This window comes from Mus caroli, unplaced genomic scaffold (assembly GCF_978045245.1).
Source record: "Mus caroli unplaced genomic scaffold, Mus_caroli_1 scaffold_19, whole genome shotgun sequence".
In the NCBI taxonomy this organism is placed as follows: Eukaryota; Metazoa; Chordata; class Mammalia; order Rodentia; family Muridae; genus Mus; species Mus caroli.
In genome coordinates this window covers 74,328,215-74,353,838 of record NW_028227274.1, presented here as the reverse complement: position 1 = coordinate 74,353,838, position 25,624 = coordinate 74,328,215, and the positions used below count along the sequence as shown (strand labels likewise).

General features: G+C 48.0%; 1 protein-coding gene across 3 annotated transcripts in view; it reads right to left on the bottom strand.

The window, feature by feature from the left end:
* Positions 1 to 25,624, bottom strand: part of Zbtb7c (zinc finger and BTB domain containing 7C) — a 328,048-nt gene that overhangs the window by 77,313 nt on the left and 225,111 nt on the right. Inside the window, exon 1 of one of the 3 annotated variants that reach the window (XM_021151066.3) lies at positions 11,288 to 11,585. The exons of the other annotated variants lie outside the window; for them this stretch is intronic. The gene's annotated coding sequence lies outside the window, so the exon portion shown is untranslated. Of the gene's footprint in view, positions 1 to 11,287; positions 11,586 to 25,624 lie in introns of those variants that run through there. 3 annotated transcript variants of the gene reach the window in all.

Below are 25,624 nucleotides of genomic sequence, written 5' to 3'. Positions count from 1 at the left end.
TACATATACACATACACACGAAGGAACACCACACACAAACACATATATACATACACACATACACAAGTACATATACACATACACACGAAGGAACACCACACACAAACACACACACACACATACACAAGTACATATACACATACACACACATGCCCACACACATATACACACACACAGGAACACCACACACACAAACACATACACCCATACACACACGCTCACACACATACACACAGGAACACCACATACAAAAAACCCCACATATACACATTCATACATATGCACACACAAACACATACACACATGCTCACACACACACATACACACATAGGAAACTACACACACAAACACATATACACATACACACATGCTCACACACACATATATACACACAGGAACACCATATGCACATAGATACATACATACACACACAATCACCCAAAGGAACGCCACACACACAAACACATACACACACACACACACACACACACACACACACACACCCCATACACATAGTCCAGAGCAACATAGCCATGCCCAGGTGACTCCCCCAAACGTGTTCCTTTCAAAGCTGCCAAGCAGGAGGCCTCCTCACTAGCTGGAAGCACACCAAGCCCATTTCCTTTGATTGCAACTTCCACCCTCCTAGAATTTCTCCTTCTCAGCAGGTCCAGGCCATAGGAACATTAATCCCTATTCAAATGAACCTTCAAGGCTCTTCCTTCCTTAAAAACAGAAAAAATGTCTCCCACCTCCCAAAGCTGCAGTCCTCTATGCATTCCCAGGAAGGGAGGGGAGGGGCTCAGGGCCTACACAGAAGCAGCCTCAAGTTTCCTCACCTGGCTCTCTCTTGTTGGAAAGTAGAAATGCGACCCTTCTTCACCTCCTCCCTGAGGCCCCCTCCAAGGGCTTTAATAAACACTGATTATTTCGGTCCTCGGAACACAGCTGTCCCATGAATTGTCCAGCTAGGGTTATGGGGTGGGAGCCAAGGCTGGAGCGCAGAGCTCAGATCTCTGGAATAAAGCTGCTGCCTTCCCTCCTCCTCCACTTGACTCAGCGGGGGAGGGGGGAGTCCTCCCCATCCCACTCCCCACCCCTCCCCACTCCTCCTCTGCTTTCAGATGGAGTGCGTTCTTTATTCTTTCCATTCTCATGGGCCACTTTCTAGTTTCATAACCTCCACTCTCCCATAGATATGAAAATATAAAAATTAAAATCTGCGATCCACCTATAAAAGAACATGTGATATTTAACTTTCTGAGTCTGGCTTATTTCACTTAACATAATAATTTCCAGTTCCACTCATTTTTTTTCCTGCAAGTGTTTGTGGCTGAACAAAATTCCATGGTGTACAGGTATCACATTTTCATTACCCATGTATCTCTGGATGGACACAAGGATGCATTAAGAAGATCATACATCATGACCGACGTGGTTTCACCCCAGGGATGCAAGGGTGGGTCAAACATATACAAACAGAAACACACACACACACACACACGTGTGTGTGTGTATATATATATATATTAGAGCACCGAAGTAGATTTAAGGACAGAAGCCAGAGTCATCTCAATGGCCACAGCAAAGGCATCTGACGACGTTCAGCATCCCTTCATGCTGTGTTCCCTGAAGACATTAGAAACAGAAGAGTTTTAATTCAATGTAATAAAGGCTACGTAAGACAAACCTATAGCTGACACTCTACCAACCGAGGGGAAACTGAACGAGTTCATCTAAAACACGGAGCAAGACAGTACCCACTTTCTCCAGTCTCCTTCCGTGTAGTACCTGAACTTTTTGCTGCAGCAATGGGAAAGGAATCGGTAGGAAAGCAGGAAGCCAAGTGACCTCAGCTGTGGCTGACATGATCCTTAAATCATGCTTATAAAGGACCTGAAAAGTTCAACCAGAAACACCGAAATCTGATAAATATTTGCAAAGTAGCAGAATACAGGTCCACTAATTTTTCTAACAATAACTAACATGCTGAGAAATTCCAAAAGAAAAAATTCCTTTCACAGTAGTTTCAAAAATAAAATAAAACGACCAGAAATCAACCTGAGGAGGTGAAAGAGAAATTAAAACTTTAAGACAATAAAGAAAAAAAAATGGAGGGAGGTGGTGTTCTAAGAGAATCAATGTGGTAAAAATGGATATATTGCTAAATATACATAGAGATTCAAGGCAATGAAATTTCCTCGTGAAAATTCCAATAACATTCTTCACAGAACTAGGGAAAGATTCTAAAATACGCATGAAAATGCAAAATAGCAAAAGCAATCCTAAACAAAAAGAAACCATGTTGGAAATATCACAATGTATACCACAGAGCCATAGGGACAAAGATGGCATGATTTTGACACACACACACACAAAGACAGGTAGCAAACAGACTAGAATTGAGACATAAACCCACACAGCTACAACCACCACATTTTTGATATATATATATATCAAAGATATACATTAGTTAAAAAAAAACCTTCAACAAATAGTTCTGAGAAAACTGATGCCCACAGACAAAATAACATCCTGCACACACACAAAAAAAATGTATTTAGAATTAACCAAGGCTTTAATATAAGGCCCAAAATGTTGATATTGCAATAGGGAAACACGTTAAGATACAGGCCCAGACAGAAAGAGACCCCAATAACACAGGAAGGAGCACCAAGAATTGATAGATGGGACCGTATGTGGTTACAAAGTTTCTATACAGCAAATGAAACAGTCACTGGAGTGAAGAGGCAGCTGGCAAAATGGGAGAAAGTCTTTGACAACTAAACTTTAGACAAACATTTCGTATATAGACTATATAGAACATATATAGACTATATAGAACATATATAGACTATATAGAGAACAAAAGAGCCTGACCACAACCAAACCTTCCAGTCGCTGAATGGGTGAATAAACTGAACAGAGAGCCCTCAGGGGAAGAATCATAATGAGGGCTGATGAGATGGCCCCAAGGGTAAAAGTAGTTGGTGCTAAGCCTGAGGACCTGAGTTCAATCCCTGGGATCCACATGGTAGTAAGAGAGAACTGACTTTTACAAAATGTCCTTTGACCTCCACACATGAGCTCCATAGTACATGCATATGCGCACACTCACACACACACACACACACACACCTCTCATAAAAGATAGACAGAGAAGGCTTTTGAGAGTTCATGGGATATTATATTTTAAAAAATATAAATGACCAATACATAGTTTAAAAGAATTCACCATCCTAGTCATAAGGAAATACACATTTAAACTATTTTAAGATCCTGTCTCACCCTAGCCCTTATGGCTCAGCTCCAGGAAGCAAATGACAACGCATGCATGCTGTCTAGGCACTGCTGCTGGGAGTGCAAACTGGTGGGGCCACTATGGAGATCAGCACGGAGGTTTCCCAAACGGCTAAAAATAGTACAGCCTTAGGACTAAGCTATACCACCCTAGGGGTTGTACCCGGGAAACTTAGCACATAGACGCTTGCACATCTGTGTTTACCGTGTCATTATGCAGAAGGGTTAGGTTAGCACATTGCAACAGGCAGAAGCACTTTTTGAGCAATCTGCCTAGGGCCAAGCTACAGTGAGGAACGGTGGGAAGGAAAGCTCGGAGATGAGTTCAACTCTGTTCACAATTAAACCGCCTTCCCTTTGCCAGGAATTCAAGTCTCGATGACTCTCCTGTGTCTACGTCTGGGATCTCTAAAATTGTACCCAAGGGAATTCATTTCAGGACGGTTCTCAGCTTGCAGTTTGTTGGTACATTTTTTTTTTTTTTTAAGAGCAGAAGCTGAGCTTTGGTTGATTTGCTACTCACAGAATGGGGTTGGGAAATGTTAAATGGGGAATGAATGAATGAATGAATGGGACTCTAGGCTGCTCTTAGATCTATTAGTAAAATAAGGCAGGGAACGTTCTAAGGCTCTATGCAGATGTGGGTAGGATATCGTGGGGAGAGGACAGAGAAGAAAGTGACACCAAGGCAAACCCTGTCACATCCCAGCTGTTTACATTCCCAGACCAGCCAGGACTGCTACAGAAACTCATCTGGTCATCTGGTCCCTGTCCTCAGAGAGCGTGGCTCCATGCACGTAAGTTCCATTTCGTAATTCCTGCTAACTCCTGCGCCCAGAACTGGGAACGGCTGTCCTCTGAGTGTGTGACATGCGGAATGGTCAAAGCTGAACTTCAGAGTGTTCTTTGTAGCAGAGGCTCTGAGTTGCTCAAAACAGCAGCAGAAACTCTGTTCACAATTAAATGTTGTGCTGGACCAGTCTTGCCCTGAACTCGCTCTACCTGTGTCAGCTGTGTGAAACTCTCTGGAGAAGGAGAACCTGACAAGGCACAGAGGAGACTGTGGGTTCTCAGATTTCATCACCACCACCCGAAACCTGGTTGCTGCTTTGATTCCTTTTCTGCCACCTCTTTCAGTGGAACCAGCACCCACCAGCTTTTAAAAGGCTTCAAGATGAGAACATGTGGTCAAGCCTGGGGCCTAGAGGACTAAATACTAATTTGAAGGTACAAAGCTTGGTTCAGTTTATTCTTGAGCCACACTGGCCAAATTTGAACACAGTGACTCTTCCAAGGATCTACTGGAATCCCCTTCTACTGCTGAAGTTTATTTCACGCTATAGAATCGCTATAGAATATTTAATGACCTGCACTCAACACGCTCAGACGCAGGGCAAGCTTATGAAATCTTTGGGTAGTATTAAAGCAAGTCTCCGATTCCTCATGCCTTGGTTACTTCTGTTGAGAGATGATCAGCCCTCCGTCATCACAGCAATTACAAAAATTATTTCACAGAGCAGCCAGCCACAGAGAATTACAGAATTGTTACAGAGAAACCTAGAGGGGAAACTGGGTTTGAGTTCAGGGGACACCTTGGTGATAGGACATCCCAGAGGGCAAACGTGACTGATGCTTCCCAGGGCACCTTAGTAAATAGGATGGCCTCCAGGAATGGTAGGAGTCACACATCTGTAACCCCAAGAGTCAGGAGGTTGTGGGAAGAAGATGGAGAGAGTACAAGGTCAATCTGGGCTGCACAGCACCACTCTCCCCATCTCAAAAAGCAAAATAAGACACACCAAAGAAAAAATAGACCGTAATGAAAACATTTTACTCAGCCGTATTGATGAGGGGCTGGAGAGGCTGAAGCCTCCTCACAGTGCTAACTGCAATGTGCCACCAGGAAACACAGTCCAGCAGTTTCCCAAAGCTTAAGCAGGACTGTTATGTGACCAGAAATCCCACTTGTACGACTATATCCAAGAGAATGAAACCCAGGACCACACAAAAGCTTATGCCTAGATGATCGCAGAAGCGTTGTTTATAGGAGTGTGAAAACAACCCAAATGTCCATCAGCTGGTGAGAAGATAAATAGAATGTGGCAGAGCCATGCCAGGATCAAGTACTGATGCATGCTCCAAGTAGCTCTGAAAAGTATTGTGTGAACTAAAGGAACAGATCACATATGGTATTATATTCCATCCAGAGTAACGTCCAGAACAGATAAGTCTGGAAAGAAAGAAAGTAGACTATTGATTGAGATGAAGTGGGCAAGGCACTTCTTTTTGTTGTGATAAAAATACTCTAAAATAGACTATATAATAGTTACATGACCCTATATATAAGCTAGAAGACCAGCGAAGGAGTAAAGTACATGTGTAAATTACAATTTAGTGAAATTACTATTTAAAAACAAAGGCACATCTTTAATCCCAGTATGTCAAAGCTGAGGCAGGAGGATCAGGAGTTCTAGGACATCCTCTGCTACCTGAGCTTCCATCTCAAAGACAAAACCAAACTGAAAGTTGCTGGAGGATGGCTTAGCAGTTAAGAGCTTGTCACTCTGACAGAGGACTCAGGCTTCCTGGCCAGCATTCACACAGAGGTTCACAATGACCCACACCACCCACAGCTCAGCTCTAGGGTATCTGATGCCTTCTTTTGGCTTTTTGCAGGCATCAAACCACACATGGTACAAATGTAGGCAAAGCGCACATACACAGAAAAATTGATAAATCTTTAACAACCAGACAAACCCATCCACAACACCCCAAATCTAGAACAAAACAATCCTTTAAAAGAAATTCTTATTTTCACCAGGTGGTGGTGGCACACACCTTTAATCCCAGCCCTCAGGAGGCAGAGGCAGGCAGATCTCTGTGAGGTTGAGGCCAGTCTGGTCTACAGATCGAGTTCCAGGACAGCCAGGGCTACACAGAGAAATCCTGTCTCAAAAACTCCTCCACCCCACAAAAAGGGTCTTACTTCATTCTGCCTCTTAGAGGTGTCCTCTGCTAAACCTATCTCACACCAAGGAAGCACCAAGGGGAGCTATTCATTCTGCAGTGGCCTGGACTGGTAGCTTCACAAAGATCAGTGGGGCAATTGGTTATCTCTAAATAACGGAGTAGACTCATCTGTCAGAAACATAGCATGGTGGTTCGGCAAGCAAAAGGGGTGTGGACAACCTGGTGGCCTGAGTCTGAGCCCAGAAACACACAGGGTAGAAAGAGAGAATCAACTCAAATTATAAGCTAAATCACCACACATGCTCTATGGCATACCTGTGTACACAAACACCACACACGCCCAATACAATCTAAAGATATAAAAAGAATGGAGAGACTCCATAGACAACTAAAAGCGAGAGTCACGCATGTGTAAGTTCCCATACACGTATAGGCAGCACAGACATTGCTGAGGGCCAAAGCAGGTTACATGACATCACTGGGAGGGTCACAAGGTCGCTTGCATCAAGCATGTATGTAACTTGGAAGAGCCCGCAGAGACCGCCCACCTTCTCAGGCCACTTCTCAAGTTCGGAATCTCTGCAGTCCTGTTCATTTGTCCTGTGGATGGATTGATCGTCGACTATAGTATTACTGTCAGCCCTTGGGTTCCTGCCGAGGCTCAGCAGGCTGTGGCTGGCCAAGCTTCTCTGTCCCCTGCTCCCGGAGCATCCCTGCCATGTCTTCAATGGGAAGGGAGAGGCACAGGGTGAAAGCAAGAGTAAAAGGTGACCCTAGATGGAGACCCTCCACATCAGACCTGGATGGAGGGACCTGTCAGACGGGGTAAAAGCAAGGGCAGCCAGTGTCCCTCCTCCTCTACACCCAGGATCAAGTCCCTCTGAGGGATACGGAAATCAAGCTTCAATCCCAAATGTCATCCACCAAAAATCAATTCTCTCATCGTGGTTCATCGTTGAACCTCAGGGTCGCTCAGTATTCACATTTATTAAGCATCGGCACACAGAATGCATGTCATCAAAGGCTGGTTTCATTGTTCCACCCTGTGAGCTGGTCTCTTTCTCTCTCTTTTTTTTTTTTTTTTTTGCTTAGTCATAAGAAGTCTAGCAAGTTAAAAATCAAAACAAATATTAACACAAACACGCGCGCACGCGCACACACACACACACACACACAGAGAGAGAGAGAGAGAGAGAGAGAGGGAGAGAGAGGAGAGAGAGGGAAGGAGAGAGGGGGAGAGAGAGAGGCCCTTCGTGGAAGTTGCTATGTAGTGGCTTCAGAAAGGAAAACACGTCTGACTAATATAAAGGAGTCTCCAAATTGCTCTTGGCAACAATCTCTCAACCCGATTTCCCTCCCTCTATTCATCTCCACAGATCCCAGCCAAAGGAAAACAAACTGAACAGCCCTCTCCCTGGCCCAACCTGTGGGGCTGCACGGCTGAGCAGGGCTGAGCCAACAAACATCCCTTTGCAATTATACACCTGTGTAATTGCTGTAAACACAGGCCAGCCAGTCCAGTGCAAGCCACCCTCATCCAGCTAAGCATCTCAGTAGCAGGAGGACCACGTCTCTGCCCTGACAGTGGGATAGCAAGCGCGTTCTGATCCAGTGACCTCCAGCTCAGATATTCTTCCCCCTTTAGGCAAAGGGGGAAAGTGACTATCATTCTGGCCAGAGTGCTGAGAAGACCACAGAGGCAAGACCCCAGAGCATCACCCAGCCAGCTAGGAGCTGTGATATCTGTCAGCTTGTGGTCCTCCCAGAAGGGACAGTTAATGTTAGAGGTAGTTATCATGCCACTTGAGATGGAAGGAGAGTTAACAGAGCAGACCCCGAAACAAGTATGACTCTTTCAGGCTCCAGCTGACATCATTCTATGAGGGCAGGTATGTCTGGTCGGCTAACGAAGAGGGCAGAGGGACCTTTCCAGGTGAACACAGAAACCTCCATGGTAGGCTAGTATAGGCCAGTCACCCGAGTCACCAGTCCTAGTTCACTACCAAGTCCTGTGACAGTGGGCAAGCTCATGTCTTAAGGTAAGATTGGGAGCTTGAAATAGCATGTGAACCCTAAGAGTGTGGGATATGCCATTCTGCCTACTGAGGAGTGTGACTGGTGTATCAGGACTGTGACAGACTAGGCAGTTCTTAGCCAGCCTGGCACTGCTCTGAAGAGGGGCCAGTCCTCTCAGGAGTTGCACAGGGTTGCTTCATCATGTGCAGTCACCATGTGCCCCAAACGGAGAGACTCACTTCAGAGCTCACGACCATCTCAGTAAGCCTGAGACCACCTGAACGGAAGGGCCTCCCCTGGCTTCCTGGGTATTCGGAGCAGTGACTGGTCCTGCTCTGTGCACTCTGGGAGTCAGGGACAAGTGCTGTGACTTTAGCAGGGGACAGTTGTTAGTCCCACTTCCTCCTTGCCTCCTCCCATCCCCCTTGTCACCCAGGCCTCCTATGACATCTTCCCACCCACAGCCTTACTTAGTCAACCATTCCCAGTGATCACATTACGACTCCCACTGGCAGAGGTCAGGGCCTGGCTGATTTCATTTACTGACAGATGCCCGGCATTTACCATAGTGCCCAGAAACACACGGCAGACAATACAATAGCTGTTTCGAATCGGTCTGACAGGAAAATAATCATTTTTTTAAACAAAAAAATAATTCTACCAATTCATTTATATATCAATCATACTGTAATTGAAACAGTCTTGTCAATTATGGCCTATGATTCTAAAGAACATAGGATATGATGGGTGGCTCTGAATTCGGGCTCATCGATAGCTTACCTAATCCCTTTGAGCCTCAGTTTCTTCATCTGCAGAGTGGGACTAATGATGCCAATGCAATGGGCTGGTGGAGTTCAGGAGAAAATGTGGACAAGTGCTCTCTGGCACAGTGTGTCTGTCTGAGCTCCCCCTCTTCCTATAGCCTCTTTGATTTATCTCTAACACCAGAACCTGACCAGGCAGGTCAAGGCTTTGTAACCTGCCTGCAGATCTCTGCCCTCTCAGTCTCCCTACTTAAAGTCCCTGACCCCATGTCACCTGCTTTTTGAAGTCTATCTTGAAGTCCTCTGGCAGTCTGTGAAGAGCCTTCACGTCTCTGGGTTTCACATAGAACAGTGGTTCTCAACCTTCCTAATGCTGCCACCCTTTAATACAGTTCCTTATGCTGTGGTGACCCCCACAACCATAAAACTGCTTTGTTGCTACTTCATAACTATCTTTGCTACTATTATGAATAGTAATATAAATATCTGAGTTTTCCAGTAGCTTTAGGTGACCCTCCGTGAAAGGTCAGTCAATCCTCAAAGGGGCCTATGACTTAAAGTGGCAGATGGGTCACCTACAGGCTTATCCTATGCCTCGGGAGGGGGAAATGAGAGAATCCAATTCCAATAATCTGTGCCTCTCCCGGCAGGGCTCAAAAAGGTCTCCTGCTATCTACCAGTTATACAAAGTCTGCTCCCTCCCCCCCTCCTCCGGGGGGGGGGGGGATAGTGTCACAGGACCTGGCTGGTACAGATGTCCACTGTTCTGAGTAAGGGGTCTGGACTCCTATGCTGTCCCTGGTGTGGTTTGGGGGAATGATTGACACTCAAGTTTCTCACCTGTGAAATAGAATGGATTGGGGGGGGGGTGGCTTGGGGGGCGTGCTTATGGATCAGGACCATAGAAATACTATACTCATCCAAAGAGGGGGTTGGGGGGAGAGGTTGGAAGAATGGACTTCTTTCCCCCCACTCAGCTCCTGTTAGGCTTTAAGGGGCTGTGGTGGTAGTACCCAGGTTGCTCAAAGTCCATCCAGAGGGGCTCCTCCGAACCTAATCAGTACAAGCGCTAGGGGAGGGGTGGAACTCAGGCTCAAACTTTTGCGAGTTGACCCCACTACCTCATGCCTCCATCACCACACCCGCTCCCATCCTCCTGCCCCTTCCAGAAATCCATCTACTCTGAAGAAAACCCGCCTACCCACTTTGATCGCTTCCTTCACATTTTAAAGTCCCCGCAGTCAGAGGGGTTGGTGGTGGCGTCGCCCCAGCCGGCAGCGGAAAGGCACAGAGCCAGGACTGGCTGCTAAACCGAGAGGGCAGCTGCCCCTTGCCTGTCTGTCCAGCAGGCAGCCGCAAGCCAGGCAGTAAAAGCCAGCATGGCAGTCGGACTGACGCTAAGGGAATCCTCACCATGAGGCACGAAGACTACAGGACCCAGCACTAAGACGCTCCATGCAGGGTTGGGCGGGGTGGCGGGCCACTCCTTCTAGCCTCCTGCCTAAGCCAAGACCCTGGGGACTCAGACGTTGCAAGGGGGACAGAGGCAGGGTGAATTCTCGAGTAGGTTTCCCTGCACTTCCCACACCACATTGCCTCATCCTTCACAGAGCTGCAAGACCCCAGCTTGAGTTACTCGACCAGAGAGAGTTTTCCCCATCTGCCCACTCGGGATGGAGGGCACGAGGGTCCCTCCACTCCCCCGGCTCCAGATTCAAGCCTTAGGTCCCTGATCTTATCAGAATGCTTAAGGGCATCTGTGGATCCCTATATTTTTCCGCTCACATCTGGGGACCACGACTTCTGTCAAATAGCTATGGTTTTATCCCTTCAAGTTTTTGCATCCCATACTCCGGCAGACCAACTTTTTTTTTCCTCCCGGGACTCGAGGTGTGCAATTTAAATTGATCATATTTGTCCACAACCGCCTTTAGCGGTCTCAAAGGAGACTGCAAGGAGAAGAGACTACGAGTGTCGCCGCAGAGTCCCAGGTTCTGCCCCAGGTTGGACCCGCATCTCCGCACCCTCATCCAGAGAGGCTAGGTTCAGAAACGATTCAGCCGTGGTGCCAGGCAGAGGCGGCCGGAGCCACTCTGCGCCGGAGGCGCCACCCGGGCCAGGCGCCCGCCGAGCTTCCCGGGGCGCCCAACCGGGCTCCGTCCCTCCTCCTCCCCGCTGCCCAGATGCCCCGGAGCCCAGATCACATCCCACCCTAGCCGAGGCCGCCGCAGACCCACCTGGCCACCCCGCGGACGTCTTGCTCGTGCCCGGGCTGTGTCCTGAGCGCCGCCAGGGTCCGAAGCTGAGCGTCCACGCGGCAGCGCTGCTCCGGGAGCCTGCCTGCTGCAGCCGGGGAGAGGTTGTCATTGATTCACGCTGGGCGAGTTAAGCCATTCCAGGAGTGGTTTGGAGCGAGCACTCCCACCCCTCCCTCCAACCAGAAGTATTTGGCAGCCAGCCCCTTTCGTCCACCTGTACTGTTGAACGCGGGACAAGGACCAATTGCTCCAGTGGCTTTCCCTGCGTTTCTTTAGAATACGCAAATCAACCCTTTAGGAAAGGTAAAACGAAAGCAAGGGCGGTGGAGTGTTTTATTTTTTCCCTCCCCCTATCCTCCTCCTTTTCTCTAATATTTCAGGAAAAAAAAAAAAAGCCTTACCACTTATCTCCAGGCAAGGGAGGCTTTTTATTATTATTGTTTTATTCAATTCTCTGTGTCTGTGTTTTATTTTTAGAGGCAATTTTGTTTCCATTTGCCTGAAACCTGAGCCCAATAAAATTACTAGAATTATATGTTTTCTCCTTAAAGGGTCGTGATTGTAACTTAACCAAATCAAACACTGTACCGTGATCACTCAAACCATACACACACACACACACACACACACACACACACACACACACACACATGCTTGTGAGCCAGGAAGTACCAGCCCTTAAGCATAAGCACAGAGCTGCAGATTCTGGGGGTCATGAGACCTGGCCTGGGTGGGGTCATGAAGTCTGAGGAGGGAGCACCCCCACTGCCTCCTCTCTCCATGAACAAACACTCACTTCACAGTCTGACTCAATGCCATCCCCATTTGGGGGTGGGCCAGCCACCATTACAGAGGTGTGGCCGAGCACCCTCTCCCCAGCCTGCCCACACCACGCCCTTTTTGTAAACTGCCTTCTGGGAGGTTCTGACTGGTTGATTCTGTCAGGTCCCCCTCCCAGAGCTGTCTGGTCACCTGGGGAAATGGCTATTAACTCTTGAACATCTGGGTGTTCTCAGGAATGAGGGAGGGGCCAGAGAGGGAGTCCTTGTTGACCAGATGTCCCATGTGTCACAAACCACAGAAGACTGTAAGATGCTTGGCCTTCCTATGCCACAGTTCCATGTTCCCTAGCTCATCTGCTCTTCCTGCACCCAGGCTACAGTGATCCATGAAGAATTAGCATTGGGGCCTCAAGCTGCAGAGCCCTTGAAGATGTTCCCACTAAACTATGACAGTCATCTTGGAGTGTGTCTGCCTAGAACCCATAGAAAGGGTCTTTCTGTAGTTCAGACAAAACCCAGAGTGCTTGGGGCAGTGTTTCTGTATAGCCTGGAATGGACTTGTCAGGTTCTTCAAACATTAGCAGAAGAGCCCAGGAGACTGTGTGAGGGGGGAGAGGATGCTGTGGAATACAGAATTGGGGGATGAGGGGAAGAAGGGAGCACTTCATCAGAGCAGGTAGAGAGTCTCCAAGATCCAATGAGTCTATCATCATCCAAACCATGTAGTCCAGGAAGAAAACAAACAAACAAAATAAATAAATAAATAAAACAAAGAATTTAAAGTCAAACGTTTGTCCACAAGTCACTAGTTCTATAAGTACATGACCAGGGGAGATATTCTGCTCTACTCACAGACCTGGGCAGGTAAATAGTCCAGAACAAGACCCGGATGGCGTCGGTACCCATCCAGAAAAGCTTGTTGTGTGCACACCCAAGGGGTCTGCCTCAGCAACCACAGGTAGGAAAGTGCAATGGGGGCCACTCTTGGCCTCCTCCTTGGAGCAGATAAAGCATGGCTGAAGGACCGGAGGATGTGGGGCAAAGTGCATAAAGCACCGTCCCCTGAGGAGCAGGGTGTGATTTCTACAGAGTGCCAAGGGACCATAGCAGCTAGCGGGCGGGCAAGCCTATGTGCACAGGCAAGCCAGAAGTTTATGCAGCTGTGAGGAGGAGGGCATGTGGGAGGAGGGGAGTGGAGGCCAGAGGTGGAGTCCTGGGCACGTAGACAGCTGGCCTGGCTCAGAGGGTCCTCTTAGTGGGTCAAACATGAGGTGGGGGCCTGAGGGGTAAAGCCTGTTTGTGGATATGGCTTCAGTGCAAGGGAGGACCTGCTTTTTGGAGAAGAAGAGGGAGAATTGGAACACCTTTACAAAGCCTGCTGAAACAGGGCTATGCAAAGAGGGTATGGGCAGAGGGGGATGCAGGAGGGCTGATGAGGGAAGGGATAGGGGAGGGGAAGGACTAGCTCAGTCCCTACCAAGCAGCCCTTTCCCCACAGCATTCCAGCCAGCTCTGGAAGGAGTGTTTTTGTAGGCCAGAGGGTGGTGCCAGGGCCACTGAATTTACAGCCAAGAGCCCAGAGGAGAGCTGGCCAATGTCCAGTCTACCCGCTGGGTCCTGTAGTGGACAGTCAGTGTCACGCCTCCCTCCCTCTTAATCACAGTGTGCGTCCTGCTGGGACACTCCCTTTGGAATAGCTTTGGGCAAAAAAAAAAAAAAAAAAGGAGCACCACCCCACCCTTTAGCCTTTCTTGGTGCCAGCTGCCTCCTGGGAACAGGAACATGCATAAAGGCAGCTCAGAGAGGGCTGGGTAGGCAGGGGGCACCCACAGAAGGGGCTCTGGGCAGGGCAGACTCTAGACATGTGATTGCCCATTTCCTTCTATGCTGGTCCCTTCCTCCTTCCATCTCTCCATGCTCCCTCCATCTTACTCACCAGCTCTCCTGCTCTCTCCCCCTCTGCCCTCTATCAGCTGACCCTCCCCATCCTTGACTCCTGCACTGTCCTCCCAGGTCAGATCAGCCAGAGCACTAAGTAGAATGGCTTCACAGGCATATTAACCCTTGCTGGCCCTCAAGCAAACAGTCCCTGCCATCTAGCTGACAAAAAGGTCCCTTCCTCAATCACAGACATGGTTCAGGACCTACAGAAAACCCACAGTCAAATCAGCTAATGTCCTTACAGGAAACCCGGGCAGGGCCTGCTCGTCAACGTGGTGTGGGCAAAACAGTCAGCTTCTACCCACCACCACCCAGGAGCACAGTGTCCACATGTGGAGACATAAAGAGCAGGACACACATCCGAGGTGTGTCTCCAGAGAAGTGGCAGAGCATTGCCGAGGGTCTAGTCCCTCACTGAGCCCTTGCATTGATACTCTGAGGTGGCCCCTGCTGCCTTGCCATCCATGTAGTGGTGAAGAAACCAGGGGCTCTGACAGAACTCAGAACTCCCTCAAGGTCACACTGCAAGACATATAATGAAGCTGGCCATCACAGCTTGGTCTTCGTGGCTCTGACGCTCAAGGGCTGCCAGGGAGTTCAAGCCTTAGAGTTTTGTCTAGGTGTACTATTGCTTCTCTGTAGAGCTGGGCTTAGCCCATAGGTGCCTCAGTTTCTCCATCTGCTGAACATGAGTGTAGTGTCTCTTACTGACCCCAGAAGGGATTATTAAACAGAAGGCTGAACTCGGCTATAGTTCTAGAGAATGCCCTTGGCTCAAGGGAACTAGTCTCACTCAAGCCGGGGTCAGTCAACTTTGCTGTCTGCTTCTCTGTTTTAGCCCCTGCTTTGCCCATAGCCAATCACCCAACAGCTAGTCCATTTCCACAACAGACTGAAAAATCTCTTCCTGCTATTCCTCTGGCTCCCTAGACAATGTGCCCCGAAGCCTCACACTGACTTCTGCTGAGATCTCTTGGCCCATCTCTATGACTCAGCCATATCCTGCTTCTTCACCCCAGACCACATGACTGCCCACGCAATCTGATCAGAACACGAACCTGATCCTGGAATCTATCTATTTCCGGGAGTAGAGTGTTTGTCTCACATGTATGAGATCCCGGGATCAATCACTGGCACTATAAAAAAAAAAAAAAATCAGCCATGTACAGGACACTTGAAATGCTCTCTGGACTGTGCACTGAGGCCATAAGACACTGCGAAGTCCCAGCTGCTCTCTCCAAACGGCCTCCCTCCTCCTCCTGTCCTTCTGTCACATAGGCAGGTCACATCCCCTTTCCTTGCCTTTCATTCCCTAACTTGAAGTGCCTCCTTCCACCTCAGGTCTCACAGAAATGTCACCCCCTCAAACAGGGCTTTCTAGACCACACAGATAAATCAGGCACTCCCCTCCCTGCCTGTCCTCTGTCCAAGGCCTTTGATCAAAGCACCAAGCCACCGATATATTTTATTTAACTGGGTGCTTCTGTTGATTGCTTTCTTTTACTGCCCCTCCTTTAGAATGGAGGTTTCCTGGGGGCCGGGGCCTGGTATCTTTTGTGCCTGGCATGGGACTGCTGTGTACGACAGCTGCTGGTGAGAAAACTCACAGCCTGGGAAGCACAGCACTGGATCTGGTCTGGGCTTTGCCATTGGACAGCTGTGTGCCCCCGAAGGTATTCTGTGCTCTCAGTGCCTGTCTAGAGCCACAGCCTCACAGTGAGTGGGGACTATGGATGTCCTGCTGGGCATGAGCCCTTCCAGCACAACTTCTAGACCTACTTTCATCCTGGGAAGAACTTGAGAAAGGGAGGGCAAACTGTAAACATCCTGCCTACAGCTCTGCATCTGGCCTCACCTCTCTTAGTTTAGACCCCTGACTCTCTGTCCTAGAGGATTGAAAGCTTTATCACAGTCCTGATACAAGACTTAGCCTGCAATGCTACCCTGCCCCCACTGCTGATAAGCCAAGCAGGCTTGGAAACTGAGCTCCTCTGGAGATAGACCCATCACGCACGACAAGTACCTTCCCAGGAGCCTTTTGCTCCCAGTGCGCCAGCTCTGAGGGTGCAGACCTGTGGTGGTGACAACTGTGTTCACGCAGAGCGTGTTCACTTCAGCTGCTTACGGGTGTCCTGAACCTGCTATCTGTATTATTGCTGCTGTTGTTATGGTTACAATTATTATTTAGCAGTGCTATAGATCAAACCTAGCGCCCCCTGCTTTACCACCAAGTCACATCCTTGGCCCTAAACATGGTATCTCATTTGACCTTTCCAACAGACTTTGAGAATAGCCCTACAAAGACCTGTATCCCTTTGCAGATGAGGAAATCAAGACCCAGTTTAAAAAGTGAATGGCCAAAAGGGAGACTTTTGACCCCCGCAGGTGGACTCCCTTCCTTCCTCTCTAAGCAACACCACCCTGCAGTCAGCCCTCACTTGACAAGAGCCCACCTTGAACTTGACAGATGCACAACATGCATTTAATCAGAGTTTGAGGGGCAACAGAAGCCCTGGAAATGGGAACAGTGGGGTGATATGATGCTTCCCACGAAGATCCACCCCCCTCCCTCCCCCAGGACCAGCCTTTTCCTTCTCATCTTCTCTAGGTTCTGCTCTGACCAGACAAGACCTCTACTCAAGCTCTGGTGGTCTCTGAGATCATCCTGTGCTGTCCCTCTGACCCATAACCAGAGCTCACCCAGGCACAGAGAGGGAGCCATGGACAGTCTCAGCTCCCCGCCGACCGCCCTACGTGTGGTCACTCAGTTTATCAGTGGACCCTTCTGCCTCTGTGCTTCAGAAGCAGACCCGGTCACTGCCAAGCTCCTCCATGAGAAGTGGACCTTTGGAGCTGGCTGGCCATTGGCTGCCCTGTCCCATGGGAGTTGGACGATGGGGGTGAGGAGCTGTGGCTAAGGGCGGACAGGATGTCTTTGGGGATCTGTCTCTCACTTGTTCCTGGGCCAGCTGGTGCTTGTCTGGGGCCAGGGAGCCTCGGAGGGGAGGCTGATTAAGCACGGGTGCTGGGGTGTTTGCCCTTGGGGGAGTAAAGAAAAGAGCTCTGTTGAGCTGGGACACAGGGTAGGCAGGCCTACGACACTGGAACAGGGATGGGCTCTGAGGCTGGCTGGCTGTGTGGTTAGCAGGGAGAGAGAACAGTGCCCTAACCCTCAGCCCAAGGTCTGACTTCCTCTTAGATTGCATGGGCAGGAGGAGGAATGGGTGCCAACTAGGAGCCTGAGCTAAGCCTGGCCTGGGTGGGGCTGGGCCTGTCACCACCAGAGCAGGCTGGCAGCAGAGGGGAGGAGGAGGAGAAGGAGGCTAGGTCAAATCCCTAGCAGGAAGAGGGGGGCATCAGCCAGAGGGTGGGCAGGTTCCCCTTTTTTTCCACTTCATTCTCCTTCTACCTCCTCATCCCCCCTCTTTCCTTTCCTTTGAAAGGCATATGCCATCCCCACCCCCACCCGGTTTTCCCACCTTGACTAAGGCTTTGGCTGTAGTATGGCAAACAAATCTCCCAGAGCTGACCTTCCAACAGAGGGTCAATAAACAGGGAAGTATCTACTGAGACCTCAGGTAGGTGGGTCTGCTCTCAGTCACTTCCACAGCACAAACCCTCTCACCTAAATTGGTCCTCACCCTGGGACACCAGGAGGACAGGAATTATAACGCCCATATCCAGTGAGGAAATGGGATGAAGGGTGGGGAGTTGGACTTACTCAAGGTCACCCCGGGGAGTAGGCCTGACTCCCTCCCTCCCTCCCCAGTGTTCCTGTTGCCAGCCCTCTTCCTCCAGCAGAGGAGGCTTAGCTCTGTTCTTCTTAGAGACAATGTTTTTTCAAGGAACATCTGTACATAGAAAATTAAGAGGAAAAAAAAAATGAAGGAAGAACTTCGACCTAGACAAGCTATGAATTTGCCTAACATTAAATGACTATTTGATATACAGGATATTTGATATACAGGATAGGTTCCCTAGGGGTCCAGCTGCTCTCTGGCCTTGACCCACACTCCCTTGGGTAGACATGGCAGACTCTGGATTGTTGTCTCTGAGCCCTTTTCATTTGTGACTTCTCATTGCCCACGTAGGTTACTGGGGCCCTTTAGCTATAAGAAATATTCCCAGGGTGTGAAGAGTCTACCCTTAACCAACTTTAGACATGTTCCTCCAATCCTACTCAATTAGGCCCTGTCTTTAAGCTCTGTCTTGGGTCTGCCTAGGCCAGTTTCAACAAAAACCTAAGTTTGGGGAAACAGATGTCTACCCCACTCCTGATACCTAACCACTCTGGCCTTCCTCTGGGAGAGTCTTAACTTTGTTCAGTAAGAATTTGATGTTTTCTCTTAGTATTTTTCTACCCACAACACTGTAACCCCTCCCCCAGCCCACCCACACACACTCCCTTTGAGTCCTTGCCCTCAGAGCTGAGCCCAGGGTCTCTCCTTTGTTGCAGCCCAGGCTCAACTACAGTCAAAGTAAGAAAGGGAGACCTACTCTTCCTGTAACAGCCCCAGTAAAGTTTTCCTTAGTCATTTTAGCGACTGTATGAATAACTGTTCTTTTAAAAAGCTACCAACTCGGGCACAGTCACATTGAATTCTGACACCTACATTCTCATCTAACACTCCAAGTTGCTCCTCAGAGGGAGTGACCAGTGGGGGCCCACTCCTTATCTGATACAGAGTTCCAGATGACAGTCCCCTGAGATCTGAGTCTGCTCTCCCAGGCTGAGTTAGAGCTCCCGATGTCTTCAGTTAAAAGGTTCTTATTTGGGACAAAGCTTCCTGGATGGCAATATCTTTCACTCTTTCCCGGTGCTGTGTTCCCTGGCTCCGGGCAGGGGCTCCTGGCTCCGTTATCTCTATTGTAAGGCACCGAGTCCAGAAGCTGTGTTAGAGTCAGGGGCATACTGCAGAGGCTGGCTTAGAGTGCTAGGCTCCTCGACTTAGAAGACAGAGGCGGAGAGAGAGACTGGGCTTCTTTGTTTGGGAGTTATCATTAGTTAAGAACGTGGGAGCTTCTTAGCTGACCCCACCCCAGTCCTGCTGACCTTACACTTCACCAGTGCAGCACTATAACTCCTCCCTCCTCTTCTCTGTTGGCCTGATTAGATAAGGTAACTTTTGAAGTTTAGTGGCTTCCCCAGGAGGTCTTCTCCCTCCTTTTATCCTTCTGTCTCCCTGACTCCCTCAACCTGACCATATGTTTCCCTGTAAGGCCCCCCTTCCTCATCTTCCTCCCCGCTCAACCTCCCCTACCTCCCCCCCCTGCCCCAAGCTCTGTTCTTCCCACTCTGGCCTGCCAGGTTCTCACAGTCACTTGAACTTTAGACCCTTGACCCTCCTGAGGGAATTCACAAGCAACTGTACATCAGGGCAAAAGACAATCTCGAAAGTCCCCTCCATAAATATTGGTAACAAGCTCTGGCCTTTCTACTGAACGCTAAGCTTATAACCTTAGCTCAGTCCATCTGTCAGAAGCAACTCTGATGAAAATAGAAGCATAACAAAGCTGAAGGACAGCTATAGTGTACAAACCCAGGACAGCTACAGTGTACAAACCCAGGACAGCTATAGTATACAGATCCAGGAATTTACATCACTGTGTTTGCACAACTTATGGCTCAGGCTTAAGAAGCGAAGCTATAGTGTCAGGCACAGATGATAGTCTGCATCTGTTCATGTATTCGTGTGCATATCATATATATGTGGTGCCCTTTACCGCCAGCTGGTCAAATTAACTTATCAAACCCTCTAAGACAGCTGTTTTCAAGCTGGCTTAGATATAAAGTATATTTGTCTCCTTTTTGTTGACGGGTTTCTACAGTTAGTACTATATACAGCTAGTTATTGACAGTCAACTAGGATCAAAAATATAAAATGGAGAATTCCAAGAAGGAACAATTCATTGTGTTTTTAAAATATATACTGTTCTGAGGGTTACTTGAGCACAAACACTGTGATCCTGTAGCAGCTGATTTGACAAATCAGATTGTTACTACCTGGTGGGTAGGGAGCACACATATGGGACACACTGGACAAAGGGAAGATTCACATCCTAGGCATGACAATTGGGAAGGCAGATGTCATCATGCGATCCAGAATGACAGCCCAGGGATCAATGGAGGCAAACATAGCCACACCCAACGAGCAGCCTGTGTTGTTCACTCAGTTGGTCCCATCATGTAGGTGTTGTAATATAGTCTTTCATTGTCACGGTACAGTACAATAGGATACTTTGAGAAGAGAGACCACACTTACCTAGGTTATATTTATGGTTATTGTTTCATTATTAATTATTATTAATCTCTCACTATGGTTAATTGACAAGTTAAACTTCATATAAGTATTCAAAGATAGGAAAAATAGTGTATTGTTTTGTAGGAATTCATAGGACTCTTGGGACATACTATTGTAAGAGCTTCTATAAATTAAGTATTTCTCAAACTCTCAAATACATGAGTTTATCCAAATGTTTACCAGGTTCATGTAATTTAGGTAAACCTTTTGTAAATAAAACAATTTTAATATTGTTGGTTTCACAAAACTAGCCATCCATTAAGCATGATACAATCAAGTTGTGTGTTGGTGTGCATGCTTTTAATCCCAGCACTTGGGAGGCCAAGGCAGATGGACCTCTGTGAGTTTGAGGCCAGCCTGGTCTATAGAGTGAGTTCCAGGATAGCCAGGACTACACAGAGAAACCCTGTCTTGAAACAAACATACAAACAAGCGAACATATGACACAATCATATATTTTGTATTTAATTTTTTGTTATGTGTGTGTGTGTATGTGGGTGTGTGTGTGGGTGTGTGTGTGGGTGTGTGTGTGGGTGTGTGTGTGGGTGTGTGTGTGGGTGTGTGTGTGGGTGTGTGTGTGGGTGTGTGATCTAATATGCATGTTACAAAATAAAAACAACTAAGAGGGAAACAATCTAAATTAACAGACAGTTCTGTTTAATGTCTTACACAGTATTTATGAACACGTGTACTGACTGTAAGTGGGCAAACATTTTATGAATAGACTTTCCAATTATGCTGTAGGTTGGCTAAAATAATTTTCAAAATCTCTTGAGTAATTTGCTACCTTAGATCTAGGCCAAATTAAACCGAATGACAGATTTTCATCGTGACTGGGTCACTTCTAAGCGAGCCAAAAGATACAGCCATGAATCACGACATCCAAGTTTACCTGCACATGCCCTTGGGTCTTACTTTTTATATAGTACAGGAAGGTTCTATATTTTGGGTTTGTTCATAAACACATTCTCCCCACCCCCCCTCCAAGACAGGGTTTCTCTGTGTAACCCTGGATGTCCTGGAACTTACTTTGTAGACCAGGCTGGCCTCGAACTCAGAAATCCGCCTGCCTCCACGTCCTGAGTGAGGGCCACCACCGCCCGGCCAAACACATTCTTTTTACCACATGGCAGTTGTACTGTGAGACGGTATATCTCACAAAAATAAAAAAGAAAGTGAGGTGAGATATGGAACTTATAAATTTTCTAGCTTGTTGCAAAATCTTTGTCAGTGATAGACGATTTGTCTATTCAAATCCTGAATGAAATAATGACATTGGATTGCTTTCAAAGGATATTTTTCTTATACTTTGTAAAAAAAAAAAAAAAAAAAAAGACACAGTGAAAGACAATTAGGAGTCAGCCCTGATGGCTCATGCTTATAATCCCAACACTTCTGAGGCTGAGGCAGGAGGATGGCTATGAGTTTAAGGCTATCTTGGGCTACACAGTGAGTTTTAGGCCAGTCTGTGTTACAGTGTCAGATTCAGTCTAGAAGATAGACAGCTTATCTGATGAGTTGACTTGCCTGATATGGCTGTCTCCTGAGAGGCTCTGGCAGAGCCTGAGAACTACAGAAGGGGAAGCTTGCAGTCATCCATTGGACTGAGCTGAGTGGGAGGAGAGGCCCTCAGGCCTGAGGGTGTTCAATGCCCCAGTGTAGGGGAATGCCAGGGCAGGAGGATGGGAGTGGGTGGGTGGGGGAGCACCCTCATAGAGGCGGGGAAGGGGGATGGGATAGGGGGTTTCCAAAAGGGAGACCTGGAAAGGGGAAAACATTTGAAATGTAAATTAAGAAAATATCTAAGAAAAAATATTAAATAAAAAAAGATATTTTTTCTTGTGTGGCATGTGTGGGTAAATGGTATTATGGGAATGTTTTGGAAGTTGCATAAAGGCCTTCAGATGCGTGGCTACCCTTGCTCTCCATGTTGTGCCTAGTACAATGTTATCAGCCATAACTTTGGAAATTGTTTTCAAACTCTGTGCCATGGAAGCAACCAACTTTCTAACAAATGAGCTCCCATCAGATCTTGGGCCGTGGCCCTCTTAATTCTGCTGCCCCACGTGGAGAGCTTCTACTTTACAGATTCCGTTACCAACGGCTCCAGAGTTCTCTAACTTCAGCAGAAAGGGGACTTCACAGAGCCTCATGGGAGGAGCTGTGGCAGGTTCGCTGGGGTCCGGGTTTCTGGTGGCTTTCCTTCTTACTCACTTTTCCATTTGCTAGGGTTTGACTATGAGGAGAATAGGGATGGAAAGATGAGGGTGTGTGTGTGTGTGTGTGTGTGTGAGTGTGTACATGTGCACACTCATGGGTGATTGGGCAAGTGGTGTGTGTAGGTGAGGAGGCATAGTGGCTAAAAGGACCAGTTGGCTGGGAAGCTGGATAGAAAAAGGATTGTCTCCCTGTCCTTTCTCTGTGGCATCTATACCAAATGGACCATGTGCTAAAGCTGGCTCCAATGTACTCGGGCAGAGAGTGGACTCACTCAGTATGCTGGTTACCTGGTCGGCAAGGGCTACTGAGTGTGGCTGAGCTATCTACAGCCCCTCTATAAGGCCAGACACACTGGATAGCGTAGTGGCTCTGCAGAGTGACTCTGGTCTTACGGAGACAGGGATCTTTGAATTGCAGCTAGACATTTTCTACGCTCTCAGGTCAGACTTCTAGGATAGACAGGAGGACAGAGCAGAATGAAATAGCCACAAGATCAAAACAGTGTACTTGGCTTCCTGAAGGAACCACATCAAAGAAAAGACTCATTGTTCACTCTCAGAAAGAGGAAAATAGTCGGGGCAGATGTAGACCTCTGCTTGGAGCTCTGCACAAGTTATTTTTTTTAAAAACTAACAACTCCATAAAGTCAGTATATTATTTTCTTTTTTACAGAAGGACAACTTTGAGCCAGGAGCTGAGCTCCGCTCACGTTTATCACCTCTGACATCAGCCTCCATCATGGGGAACTGGATGTTTTGGCACTCTGAATGCAACAGGAGGAACTAAAGCAAAGTACAAGGCAGGCTCCGCTAATCATGGCAGCAGGAAACCATGAGCCAGGGTCCTTGCTGGAGGCTGTTGATGCCATTTGGGGAGCAACAGCTTCTCTCTGCCATCTACTGAGACAGGCACGTCAGGGTGAGGTGACTGTAAAGTTCTCTCACTGAGGAGAGAGCAGTGCAGCAGGTGACCACACCCGTTGTGCAGCAAGGGAGGCACCGAGCATCTCTTGAAACCATGGCCAACTCTCCTAGACCTGTGGGTAGGATGCAGTTTCCTGGAACCCACACAGGCCCACAGAATTGGAACTTGGACACCAATCCTGCATTCTCCCAGGTTTCTCGAGGGTTGTGAATGAAACGGTGCTGGTTGGTGATTAGGTTTGGCTGAATTGTCTTATGTAGGCAATGCCATCTTTGGGATAGTACCCGGGGAGTTCATGGGCCAGGGAGTTGGCCACTTCCAGTTCTCCAGTGTCCCACCAGACTGGGTCCTGGTTGCTCTTTCAGCTCCTACCTCAGCTATATTGGCAGCTTACAGTTCCATGTTCCTCCTTGGATTTCTGCTTTGAGAGCTGAGCCTCTTTGCTCTGCCCATCCTCCATGCTTTTCCTCTAGTCGGGCAGGGGGAGGTCACATACATTTGCACTGTGAGTTGGACACAGATAAGGGTTGTGGGTCGTGTGCTTGAGAGTGGAGAAATGGGACAGAGGTGAGGTGACAGCCAAGAGGGACAAAGGCCAACCACCTAACCAGCCTGATCAGAAACATTCATGCATGCAAGGGAAAATGTTGTGGGAAGATGGTTGGGGGCCTGGTGGCAGATGTTACATGTGCTAGACTGTGGAGTCTACATATTGGGGAAGGGCAAGAATAAACATATACCTTAGCAACCATTACTGGGACATGGCTATTTATGAAGGACCTTGACTCTGGCTGATCAGGATCCTTAGCAGTGTGACACAGTAGACTTCAAGGGCTCCTTTGACTCTAGACTGCTCTGTGGGACTGAGCATAAAGAGTGTTTCTTTTTCTGGGGGACACAGGTTGCATCACACATTAGATTTTCCAAAGAGTTTATGAACGCCAAAAGAGTTAAAGAAAGAATATTCTGGCGAGAGAATGGAAGCCAGCTGGAAGTATAACCTATTTTATGAGTTACATACAGATTGTAGGAAGGAGAGGAAACAAAGAGAGACGCAGAGAGACAACAGGACAGAAAGACGGAAAGGTACAGACGAGAGCAAGATGAACAAATTGTTAAATTATTAATAACACAGAGCCACCCATGACATATAGGGGCAGCAAGGAATCATGACATCTACTACCCTCCCGTTCTACTTTTCCACGGCATAAATGGATGATATCGAAACTGGGAAGAGACAGGCCCCTATTGCAGAGGTGTCCCAAGTCTTTACCTCCAATGATGATGGGAGGCAGAGATAAAGCATCCCTGTAGTGATGAAGTCACTTTGTGGGAAAATGGGATTTGGTTTCACAACTTTTCCAGAACTGTCTCTTGCGTAAGATGGGACACATTTGACAAGAATCCCATGGAGCCCTTATTGAATGCTTGGGCACTGTGAGAAGAGCCTTACAAGTATTGTCTTGTTTATTTCTTACAGGAGCCCTGGCGGCCTGCGCAGCGCCATAGCTTCTATTTTACAGAGGAGGAAATGGAGGCCCAGAGGTGTTGAGTCACTTGCCCCACAGCAAACAGCTGTTAGTGAAGCAGTTGTACGGGGAGCTTGTTGAATCGGTCCACAGTGGGGCTGATACTTGGACTCCCTATGATAGCAGTGATATCCTCTGCTCTAAATCTCTGTCTTCCATAACAGGGCTGAACCCTGAACGTCTTAGGCCCACAGCTCCATTTGCTTTTACAAAGATCGTGCTGTGTGTGCACTTAAAATTGCACCAGCCCTTAGTTCATACAAGTATGTCAACACTTGCATTTTTTGACTGTCTAGATGAGTCATTTTCTTGATGCCATCCTCTCCACAAGCTATCATTTCACTGGTGGGGCAGAGAGGTAAAAGGAGGGCCCAGGGAACCTACCTGAGGTCAGCTAGTAAGCAGAGGGGCTTGACTGCACCTGCCCTCTTTTTGCTTCTCAGCCTCTTAATGAACAAAGAATGACCTAGGGATGCAAGGGTTAGCTTCCTCGATGGACGCACTTCTCATGACAAGGGTATGGAAAAGCCCCCTGCCTCAGTCAAAGGGAGAGGAAGGAAGGAAAGAGAGGGAGGGAAGGATGGCCAGAGAGAGCCAGAGAAGAGAGAGGGGTTCTTA